The sequence below is a fragment of the Cyprinus carpio genome, chromosome A5, assembly GCF_018340385.1.
Source record: "Cyprinus carpio isolate SPL01 chromosome A5, ASM1834038v1, whole genome shotgun sequence".
NCBI lineage: Eukaryota > Metazoa > Chordata > Actinopteri > Cypriniformes > Cyprinidae > Cyprinus > Cyprinus carpio.
Genome location: NC_056576.1, coordinates 31,547,730 through 31,560,830, shown reverse-complemented (window position 1 = coordinate 31,560,830; position 13,101 = coordinate 31,547,730).

Sequence of the window (13,101 nt, the reverse complement as noted above, 5' to 3'; positions counted from 1 at the left end):
AAAATAACAATTTATGGTTTGTTCTATAAATGTTTTTACAGTTTTTCTGTATTTTTTACAAAATTATTCTGGCAACCACAGCTGGCAAAATTATTTTGTAAAAACTACAGAATTTTTACTACAACCTTTGAGCACTAAAGGTTTCCTCAGGACCAACATATGACAGCAAAGCCTTGGTAATGCAATGGAAGACCTTCCATCACATGAGTGATTATTAAGTAAGTGAAACCTCTTGACTTTTACTGATCTCATTTGAAGTTTAAGACCCTGCCAGTTCACTCCAGTCCTATGACCAACCCAGAGCAAATCATTTACATTTGACAAAGGATTTTCTGTGAAAAATTACAAAGTTTCCGAAAAGCCTTTTTAGTCATGCAACAGCAGAATTCTGTGGAAAATTTTATAGCACTCTATTTGTCATGTTTACCTTGTTAAAATATACTACATAAAATTCCACAAAGCTAAAGAATACTTTACAGTAAGTGTTATTTTTCTCAGATTAACATAGTTACCAGTAAAGCAGACAGCAGTTTTGTGATATCTAATGCAACTTTCTATCTACAGTGGGTCCAAAATATATTTGGACATTTAATTCACCCTTAAATATAGAAATATCATTGCTTAAGATAAAGCACAGAGGCATTCAAGAAGCTTAGACTTCAAGAAAAGTTTATACTATATCAGTGGTGAGGCTAGAAATTATAAAGTGAGTGGACCTTGGTGAAATAGGATGGACCTCAGAGTCTACTTTAATTTACAATGCGAGATTTCAACAAGCTCATTTCAACAGCTAAAAACAGCATTTCACTACACTACTAATATATAAAATCACATGAACACTCTTTAGATTTTAAAGTGTTATTTATCGCTGCCTTTGGAAACAGAAATAACACAGTAACCAAATAATACAGCACAAAATAATAATAAAGACAAAAAAAGTCAATCTCTGCTCTTTAAACATCCATCTCAGTATTTCCCTTTTGAAAATAACAAATGGAAATAGATCACAAAATTATTTAGTGTTTTCAGTTTGTGCATTATTTTTACAATTCTTTTGGACTTGAGGTAGAGAACTTGGAAACATGATGAAAAAAATGGTTGTTGACTTGAACATAAATAATACTATAATGGGGATAAAAGATCACAATGTTGTTTAAGTATTATTATTAATATAAAACTAATATTTACTTTATTTATCACCAAGGGGAAACTGTTACTGGGGGAATTAGCTGAACTGTTATTGTCATTAACTTTCATCCATACATATTAATTTTAATAATCTTTTTGATAATTCCTCTAATTTTACATGTGGCCTGAGAAAATCATGTCTTTTATTTTGGTTTGTGACATCGGAGATCGTGCTGCATGTACGCATTCAGGAGCACAGAAACTTGACGTCAATGCTGCCCCACGGCTTTTATTAAAGGGATCATATGATGTTGCCAAAAATAACATTATTTTGTGTATTTGGTTTAATGCAATGTGTTTATGTGGTTTAAGGTTCAAAAAACACATTATTTGCCACATACTGTACATTATTGTTTTTATAAAGCTCATCATTGATTTTTACAAAGCTCATTGTATTGTATTATGCTGCGTAAACATAAAACCATGTCTGTATTTGTGATCGGAGAAATGACAAACAACAAGCTATACTCTATACTGCTCAAAACTCATGCAAATGCAAATCTTCCCACATCGTGACATAAACATGTGGGGGTGTGTCAAAATTAGTCATTTTAGGTAGGCGGGGTTGACTCGTAACTTTTATAAAGAATATCTCTTTGGATTTGACACTCTTTGCAACTTTACAGATCTTCTTTATGCACCAAGAGCTTGTAACAAACCGCATCATATGACCCCTTTAATAAAATAGCTAAGATACTGGATCGCTACATTTTATTCATCAGCAACGAGGGGTAAAATCACTGTTTTGGAAATAACTAAACACAGCTTCAACGTTTGTAGAGAGACACAAACTGAATACAAAAATAAGAGGAAATATTACTTTTTAAATAAAATATAATATGATGCGTGGCAGAGTGAGACACATCACACTGGAACATCCTTTATGTTTTTACAGTAAATGTTAAAGTAATTTTTTACTTAAAAAAAAAAACAACATTTTAGTTAAAAGGTACAGTACATGCACTGTCCAATTAAATCCTATTGAGTATTTCACTGTATATTATACTGTGTGATAACTGATTGTTATAAAGGCTTGTTTTTATTAGTATTTTTATTACTAACATTTTCTATTAATTTCTATGCTTTGCTTCCATACCTTAATTTGTAGTTTTTTAGTGTGTTTTTTTTTTTTTTTTTTTTGGCCACTATAACTCCTATATACTTCCTTTTATTTTATTTCACAGTTTTAAAGACTTAATGACTTTAAGGACTTTTTACTTGTTCAAAATTTTAACTGGTATTAGTAGATTTAGTGTACATGTTTTTACCCATGAGATGCTGGTCTTGCATCCTATGTCAACACTGCAAGATAAAACAGTTAATGTAAAGAATTCATATTAGTAATTTACAGCCATAGTGTTATGTTCTTTCCATGTTCATGTGCCTTTGCTGCCTGACAAATACAGTCTGTATGTTAAGTGATCTTTAGGAACGTCTCCTGTAATAGTGAAGCAGAGTTCATGTGTTGCTTCATGAGTGTCACAGATCCAAAACAGGGATCCTGCCTATAGAATAATAAGAAATTTCCATTTCATCATCATACACTGGACCTCACTAGTGGGAACTCTGGGTGACCCTTACTACATAATATTTTTATTTCATAATGAAAACATGTGTCAAAAAGCAGGGTGGGCCTAAGAAGGACCTCAAAACCTTTACCAGTCTGCTTAGTGTCTAAAAATCTCAGCCCTCTACAACTTTAAAAAATACATTCTTAATGTTTTTAATTCATTACAAGTTGATTTCTGTGACATCATGTTGAAAAGAAAATAATATTGATCTATATTTATATAAGCATACACAAATCATTTGTAGAACAATACACTTAAAATATAAGAATGCTCTCACTCATAAAGGAAATCAAGTTAATAAACAAATTCATAGACATTAAATTACTATGAACACTTTAATTAGTCGAAACAACATCATTTTAAAATAATGTTATTGAACATAATAAACATTAAAGTGTACTTGCATCATATTTTTGTTCCTTTTCTAAACTTTTACTAAACTTTTTTTTTTTTTTTTACTTTTGTAGAATACAACTTATTTAGGGTAACATCTAACATATATATATGAAATAAAGCTACAAAGACATGTCTAGTATAAGTGACTTACAGCAAATCTTGACTTAGCAGGTCAGAAGTACTTAGCACAACTGAACTTTGTGGATTTCACACATATGGTGTCTTTACATGGATAAGGCAGAGGATAAGGTAAAGGAGAGGTTAGATGAGAATTAACACAGCTCATCTCCTCACCTGTAAACCTGCTTCCATTCACTGACCCCACTCACCACAGTCGTGTACACAGATGGCCGGCTGATGCTACAGACCACACACAAACCCTGAGCTGGAGGTGGAAGATGTAAACTTCAGTTGAATGCTTTGGCACAGAATATAAAGGAAGACTGAAATGTTTATGGTAACTCAGTCTTGAAGTTTCTGACGTCAAACGTCTGTTGACGAATGGTGGTATGAGAGGAACAGCCCATGGCGTGAAAAAAAAAATTTTGTCCAGTCATATCCAGCCAAATGAATAGAGGTAATAGTTTGACTTCAGACAGTTAATTACATTCACTACATACATTAGTGGTCATACTTGTGGACACATCTCCTACTGGAATCATGAGAATTAAGTCAACTTTTTTTATTATTTTATTCAACGGTCAAAAACTCTGTACATTACAGTTTTCCATAAGGATATTTGCAGTTACATATTCAGCCACTTGTTATCATTAAGTAACCAGAAAATGTTAAACAAACCTTGCATTTAAACTATTTTGTCAGCTTTGCAGACTCAGGACATTATCTCAACCTTTATGAGATATATTCTTGGATGTTTTAATGGGACCTATTGAAGTTCCCATGTATTGCAGACAGTTTTTGGCTGATTGTACTGATCTAAAATGTTTGATTAATTTATATTTGCTTACAAAAATATGTTCAAGCATTTGAGCATAAACCTTTAGATCAAAAGTCCTTAAGGATCACAAATGCAGTGTCAAAATTTTAGACTAGTGGTGTATTGTATTTTTGAGTTTGTTTCCTTGTGTTTTAAAGTACAAAACTCACAATCAGTGACATAGTAACACTGGTGGTGGTTGAGAAAAGACCCCATCCCCACATGATTATAAAGCGCTTTGGGTGTATAGCAATGCACAATAAAGCGCTATATATATGCATCATTCATTCATTCATTCATTCATCCATTATTGGTGATATAATCAACAAATAACCTGCAACGCTGTGAAAGCCCCTTAAGTAGCTCAGCGGCCCTGTCTGCGCCCTTACAGGATTTGTATTATCATTCAGTGGAAAGAACGTTAAGAGTTTGGCTGGACTGTACAGGATTACTTGTGCCCTGTCACCTACAAGCTTCGAAAGGGTTAATGACCAACCCACTATTATATTTCAGCTGGTTGGGTGGGTTGGGAGCAGGAGGGGGCTAACTGGACCCTTGGTGAACCCATTGTACTATGATATCCATCAGCTTGGGCAAGGGAACATCCAGCAAATGTATTATTAAAAGACCATCTGCTGAGTTTCACAGAATACCATAGCCATCACTTCTGAACACTATACTCACCACTGCCTGTCTGTCTTGCCTAATTTGTATTAATTTTTTTTTTTTAAGTTTATTCCATATTTAAATTGTTTGATTTAAAAAAAAAATCTTATTGACTTCAAAATGGTACAGATTGAGTAACGTTAAACGGTTAGTTCACCCAAAAATTAAAATCTCAAGTCATCCTATAGGTGTACATGACTTTCTTCTTTCAGATGAATCCAGTCAGAGTTATATTAAAAATGGTCTTTGATCTCTCTAGCTATTTCATGGCACTCAGCGTGTGTTATAGGCATCAGTCCAAAAGAAGTTAAATAAAAAGCGCCCATCCATAAAAAAAAAGTGTCTCAAAAACAAACGCCTCCTGAACAAAATCCATCTGTATCTAAAAAAATATCCATATTAAAAAAAAAATAATCACTTTAATGTGACTTGCACCAGCATATCTTGCGGAAACAGTTGTACATGGAAGCAGCTATGGGCTGATGATGTATGAGGTCAGTGCTGCGCATGAGACGCAGATCCCGGGTCGTGAGCCAGACCTCATCTCCTGGGCAATAGATCGGGGCATTGGACCGGCAAGCATCTGCGAAGGCCTTGTGTCTCCACACTGCCTGCTGGAGGTGGACATGGGCTGTGTCCCAAACTCTCTAGCTTGTTCGGAACCACTGGTCTACAGCTGGATTGTCGGAGGGTTCTTCTGTCTAGGGGTACAGAGGGGGCTGGAAACCAGGTATACATTGAAATGGGGTGAGGCCTGTGGTGGTCTGTTTCAGGGAGTTCTGTGCACACTTGGCCCATGGGAGGAAGCGGTTCCAGCTGTGTTGGTTGGAGTGGCAGCATGCCTGGAGGTACCTCCCTGTTACCAGTGTCATAGTTCTGCTCTGCTGGGGTAAGCTTCCTGGAGTATTACACGCAAGGGTGGAGGCGGGGAGGCTCTCCATGGTATTGTGATATCACTGCTCCCACGCCAGTAGTGGAGGCGTCTACCTCCACTATGAACGGGAGTTGGGGGGGTTGAGTGAGGATTGGAGCAGTGCAGAAGGCATCCTTGAGCTTCTTGAAGGTGACCAGAGCTTCGGGGTTCAAGAACAGAGACTTGGGCTGACGACGGAGCATGGAAGTAAGGGGGACTGAGTGGAGGCTGAAAATCTGGATGAATCGGTGGTAAAAGTTGGCAGATCCAAGGAATCGTTAGAGCTCCTTGGCATACTGCGGTTGGGGCTAGTGACAGATGACCTGGACCTTCCCCTGGTCCATTTGAATACCATCTGCAGTGAGGATGTAACAGAGGAACTGGACAGTGGGGCGGTCAAATTCACACTTCTCCAGCTTCAGGTAGAGGTGAATGAAGTGTCGTTCATGAATCCCTGGAAGATGGATGGTGAGTTAACTAGGCCATACGGCATCACCTGATATTCATAATGGGCTGAGGGGGTTATGAACGCCGCCTTCCACTCGTCACCATGGGATTGGGATTGCAGGGCTCTCCAAGGGCTCCAAGGGTTCGGGGCATGGGGGACGAGAAGGCCACATCTTAATGAAGTGCCCTGAAGCTCCACAGTAGAGACACAGACCCATGGCGAGATGTCGAGGATGCTCCACGTCGTGAGAGACGATCCACTTGCATCGGTTCTGGTACTGGAGGACAGGCAGTGGGTGAGGCTGATTCAAAAGCGGTTTAGTTGGGCTGGCAGGCGGTGAGATGCTAAGAAATCTTCATGGCCTTTTGCATAAAGTTCTTCAAACTGAAAGTGTCATCATAGATGGCCATTATGTCCCGGATCTGGAGTTCTAAACCCTGTCAGTAGGCCGTCAGCAGCGCCACCTCGTTCCATCTGCTAGAGGCTGCCAGGGTGCAGAGTATAGAGCATAACTAGAGTATAATTGTCTGCTGAAGTAGTGCTCAGACGGAGCGAATGAGCTGGTCGGCAGTGGACAGAGAGCCAGTGGACTGGCTGAAGACTTTCTGAAAGTGGGCTGAGAAGGTATCGAAAGAGTTAATTAAACCACTCTGAGATTCATAGATGGCTCATGCACAGAACATTGCCCAGCCAATGAGCAGAAAGATCAGGAAGGACACCTTTGACCCTTCCATGACGAACTTCTGGGGCTGCATCCCGATAAAGAGAGAGATTTGAAGCAAAAAACTGCCACATTCAACCACCTCACCCGATAAAGTAGCAGGAAGGGCCATGGGACTGGCAGAGCCAGATTATGGGTTGGTGACCGAAAACAGAGAGCAGCTCGAAGAGCACTGATGACCTCCTCGGGGACCTCTGCCACAGCGGGGGTTCGGGTCTCCATCCCCAGTCCTCATTTGTCGGTCTTGTATTCTGTCAGCATATACAGGGGGACACAGAGGTAAGTGCTAACAACAGTAGGTTTTATTGAACACTGGCAGGTAGAAGAAAGCAAAGCAAAGAGTCCAGATGAGAATTCGGGGAGTAGCAAGAGTTAGCGGGTCTTATCTGTGAGTAACTGAGTCCAATTCCTTTTCCAGGGAATACCAGGGGAACGGCCGAGCTTGGAGACGATGAAGCACTGGAGCTGAGGAGCTGGTGACTGTGACTCACTAACAGTATGCACATATACCTTAATTCACCTTGTACAGTTATTCATTTATGTAATTTTGTTATAGTGTTTTTATTCATACTGTAGGCTAACTGCAAATGTTTCAACAATGATTTTGTTAACAGTATTAACTTTGAAGCAGGTACTGATTTAAACATTGGTCAAATTAATAATTAATTCAACATATATACATAGCATTTTACTCCTATGGAAACGGTAATGCTAGTAAAATGCCTAAAATGGATGTTGCTCAATTAGGACATTAAAAATATACACATCATACCATCATTCAGAGAAATAACAATGACTGCAGTACGGACTTAAAGACATGAAGCTTTATTATCAAGATTGCATTGTAAGCTTTGAATTTCAATACAACAAAGCAATATAGTAACAGAGGCTTGTATTATTGTGTGTGCCAAAGGATACTGCTGGTACGCTCCTTGTAGAGGGCCCAGCACATTCCATTGGCAGCTCAACTGGTTGCAGAGTGCAAGAGGAGCGATGGTCCCGCGAGGGTTGGTTCCCTAGAGGGTTTGCAATCACTGTTACCTTCAGACTGCCCGTGCAACTGGCTGAAGTAATCCCCCCCCCCCCCCCCCCCCCCCCGGAGCTTGGCCTGCGACTGCGAGTGGTCCTCAACAACTATATGGGCTCTTTGTAACTTAGTGTAAAAAATACATTTTGATTAAGGCAGCTTGATTTAATTTTTTTATTTTCATGTGCAAACTTGCTGACATGATGCTAGTGTGTTGCCAGTAGGTTTCTATGTGGTTGCTAAGGGGTTCTCAGTGGATTTTAGCTTGTTTCTATGCTGTTGCTAGGGTGTTCTGGATGAATTCTATCCCATTTCTAGGTGGTTGCTTATTAAATGAGCCTAAATTCAATTAAGTTATACTTCAGTACCTAAATGCATATTTTCATTTGTAGCCTGATATGTAATTGCCCTTTTTTTGTTAAAAATGTTTATGGAAATGTTTATTTACTCTCAGGGCACTGCATGCCATTGGTACAGGGTTCTTGTATATGTAAACTGTAGCTAGAGAGGAATGACAATGGAAATTAACTCGTTAATCAGGAACGGACATGCTGAATTCTCCAAAGCATGTCCAATTTAAAATGGATCAGTTCATCTGAGGGCTCATATCTCTTAGCGACTAAGAGAAACCTGAGTGGTTGGGGGGCACACAGGCATCTTCCAGCTGTGCAGCTGGGCTAAAGTTTTGGCCTCTGGGTCACAGTTCGCACTCTTTCTCATACGGGGCGTAAAACCTGAAAAAAACCTGGTGGAAAGAATTGGCATGCATTGCAATTTGATACTGTGTAGAAGTATTTCCGAGCAGCCCTCATAGTGTAACTGGAAGATTGGATTAGTTTTATATTTAGATATTACAGTTAACATAATTGACATTGAATGCTGCATCAAGTAGGTTAGTCATGTATAAAGAAGGTAATATAGTTGAGGAACAAAAATAAGTTTGGAGAACAAAATTGGACCAAAATAAATATATGAGAAACTTAAAAAGTGAACTACTTCAGATAAAGCATTTGTACAAGATAAGTGTAACTGGAGTAACATTTAAGCAATGTTCTTTCTTTTCTTCTTCTTCTTCCTCTTCTTCTTTTTTTTTTTTTTTTTTTTTACTTGAACTGCTCAGATTAATGTGATTCATGGCTTCCTGTGTGAATGTTTTCCCTTGATCTGTATCTCAGTTAGGGCAAGTGGATGCAACTCCAAAGAGCTGTTATTTTAAGAGTTTGTTTAATGTCTACATTCTAGTTCAACATTTTGAGAAAGGAGTTTTAAAGTCATAAATGTATGTTTAAATTGAAAGTTTACAATGAATACAAATGCAATTGCAGTTGTCACTGTGTCAATAAATTGTTATAATAAAATAATACACAGAGTACAGTATAAATTTAAACAGGCCTAATAATTCTTCATTAAACATGAATGTGATGCATTGGATGTAATCTCTATGATGATAATTCTTGCACATGTTGCCGATGTCATATTATTCTTAAGTGTGTCTTAAATGTTTTTAAATGAAAAAAAAAAGAGAAGAAGCAGAAAACATGAAGGTCATCCTGTAATATTTGACACAGGTCAATGGAAGATGGAAAGAGATAATGAGAGTGGCAGGTTGAAGAGAAGGAAAGCCCATTTCCCTCTCAAGCTGATTAGAGCACAAGCCCATAATTACAGAACATCTGCACCCTGTGGCTTCTGTCAGCTCAGTCCCTCTCTCCAAACCTGCTGAGCTGCCAACAGAAGTCTGGACTACTTTCAATTATTCAAGGGTCTGTTCTTATCAAGACACACATCTGAGGTCCAAACTATTTCAAATATACACATACCAGAGGATTATACGTGCACATGCTTAACGGGATGCTTGGCCTGACATGTCCAAGCAGTGGTGTGCATGGGGGGTTGGGGGGCTGCCCCTGCCCCTTCCCTTTTAATCTCTGACGCTAGAGTGCCCATTTGGGCCGATATAGGTGCCCCCAGACCACTTCTCAAAGCCCCCCCCCCCCCCACCTCTGGAGGTCTGTGCAAGCCACTATGTCCAAGCAAGGAAAATATTCAATAAGCTAAGTTACAGAAACAATAGATGGGTGTCCACTCTGTGTGCCAGCTCTGGGAAAAGGACATGGTTGCTGCTTCTAGAATATTTCAACATTGTAGATGGAATACGGCAGGTGTCAGCTGTAATTCCTTGCTGTTAAGTTTAAATGCATTAATAACACCTGTTGTCCTCCATCACAATGTCTGATGAAAGCTTTTATGCGCAGGAGTCATATGTCTGGACAAGCAAGAGAATTTCTTGCTGATATATTTAATCTCCTTTCTATTTCTAAAATCATAAACAACTATGGTTATTGTTTGTATGAGTCGTGACTTGTAACAGATAGCCTGGAATGAAAATAATGTTGGAATGAAAATAATGTTGCGCTGTTTTATATATAAACATGTTGAATGATTTTACATAATAATATTTATTAATAAAATTAAAGTATTCAGTTTCAAATATCTTTTGTACACAAGTTAATTGGAAGTGCAATAAGCTATGGATTCTATTTTTTGAAATGTTTGTTTTAATATTACCATCTTTAACCAAAACAAAATGAAATGAAATCTATAATACAAAAAAAAAAATATAATATAATAACATAAACCACAAAATAAACTTCAAATAAAACAAAAACAATAAGGAATAGTTTAACCACTGTCATGTTATTTAATACAGCCCTCCAAAACTGAAACAATATCATTCCATAAAACATAAGATTCTATATTCTGTTCCACAAATACAGTATGTGCTGTGGAAACAAATATGGTCACAACCAACCATTCATGCTTTTAAACCAAACTCAATACTGATTTGGCCAGAGAAACAGAAAATAAACCATTGGGCAAAAAAATAAATAAGAAGTGGTCAGAATTTTCCTGAAATGTTTTGTCATTATTTCCAAGATGGATATAATATAATATAATATAATATAATATAATATAAAATATAATATATAATATAATATAATATAATATAAATATAATATAATAAATAAATATAATATATATAAAAAATATAGATTAAAATAAAAATTATAAATTCTGATATAATATTAGCACATTTTAAAATGGATAGTTCTGATCCTTGATTTTGATTGGTTGAGTCAAATTCAAAGCCTAACAACGGCCTGTAAACTGTAAACCACAGCTTCTTGAGGCTTATTGCTTTAATATGTAGTATATTATTAATATTATTAATAATACTCACTGTGGAAAAACTGTGGAAAAATAATGCCTACTGTAGCTTATTGCTTTTTGCTACAGTGCATTTTTTGCATGTTTTCTGCAAGGATGCCTTTTAATTCTTATGGTTAATGGTAATGAATGATTAATGCTAACTTATGTACACCGTTAAGAACCTTTTAGACATGAAAAAAAGAATTCTCTATAATGGCCTTTCAGTTTTAGTCATATAACTAACCAGTATCTTACAAATATATCTCAGTGGAAAGAAAAAAAAAGTCATCATGAAAATGAGCGATGTTGTTTGACGGTATCATCAAAACAGACGGTCCTTTTCTTTAACAACACACTACCTCAGTTCAATAATGCTGGGAGGTTAAGCTTTTTTGACCTCAGTGGGCCAACAAATCATCCATACCCTCCACCTCTGCGTCCTCCATCTGACAATGGCTTATTAGTGTTGAGGGTATCAAAGCCTCTTTCACTAATGGCTCAGGCAGAGGCTGATGAAATGCACAGCTGTGGCCCACGTGTCCTAAGCCAACCCTAGTCATTCACTCATTCACTTTCTGACACATAAGCAAATCCAAAGTATTACTATAATATACTACACATTTTTGTTATGCACTTATTTAAGCTATGGATTTATACATGTATAAACTGAAAAGCATGTTGTCCTTGTATAGTCTCCACCATGGTTTGCTGTGCTGCATGGGAATGCTCCAGTCACTCACAGAAAATAGTATGAATGTATGATTTCCCTACTGGTGATGCATCAATTTTTATTCAATTTGCATAGCACTTTTTATTGTACACATAAAGTACAGATTTACTGTGATTACTTCTATAATACAGTAGTAGTATACAGTACATATTTGGTAATTTAGCATAGCATAATTCTGAAATGAAAACAGAACTTTTTTTTATTCTCACTTAGGTCCATCAGTATCCTTTGCAATCAATCCAATATTAACGTACTCAAACAACAAACTCCCCACCCTGCAAAAATCACGTTTTTAAAGCCTTAATTACATAACGATGGGTGAAACTGCATTAAGAGAATGAAAAACATCCCCTAAATCTACTAATTAACTGGGAAATAAGGTAATTTGATTAGCTGTGCTGATAATATACAATTGTATTCTATAAATGTCTTACCTTTTAAAAGCTCATCACAGCAATCTCTTCTGCTGTAACTCTACAACACTGATAGTCAATCATCTACAACTTGACATTCTCAACTAATCCATATGAATCAACTCACACTAAACAACTCTCTCATCAAATGTTACATTCCTCATACCTCATCCTACAACCTAAACCACATATTCTAAAGCAAAGAAAAAATAAAAATAAAACAAAATACCTTAACAAGCGGTGACAAAAGCTACCTTCAAAGCTTGGACAAAGCGGAATCTGGAGACTTCTGAGAGGCTCCAAAGTTTCAAAAAAGTGGTCCTTAATGGAGCGCTAAAGATAGTCTCTCTCAACAGCTAGAATGTTTCATTTCATACCTGTTCCTCATATCTAAAGCAAACGAGTATTAGTGTGGCCATGTTGTTTGGCGGGTTACATAATGGCCCCATGTTAATTGCCCAGATGAATTTCATGTAGGATTGTACTTGGTACTAGGTGGTACCCAAGTGGGCAACATGCACAAGATCCATCTCTGTCCCAGCTTTAACCCAGTTGACATTTGTATGTGGGGCCCGTGTGGTTTTGAAATGGGCTGATAAATGGGCTCTGTATGGGATTGTCCGCGGGTTACATAATGGCCCCATGTTAATTGCCCAGATGAATTTCATGTAGAATTGTACTTGGTACTAGGTGGTACCCAAGTGGGCAACATGCACAAGACCCATCTCGGTCCCAGCTTTAACCCAGTTGACATTTGTATGTGGGGCCCGTGTGGTTTTGAAATGGGCTGAAAAATGGGCTCTGTATGGGATTGTCCGTGGGTTCCATAATGGGCCCATGTTTATCGCCCAGGTGGATTTCATGTAGGATTGCACTTTGTA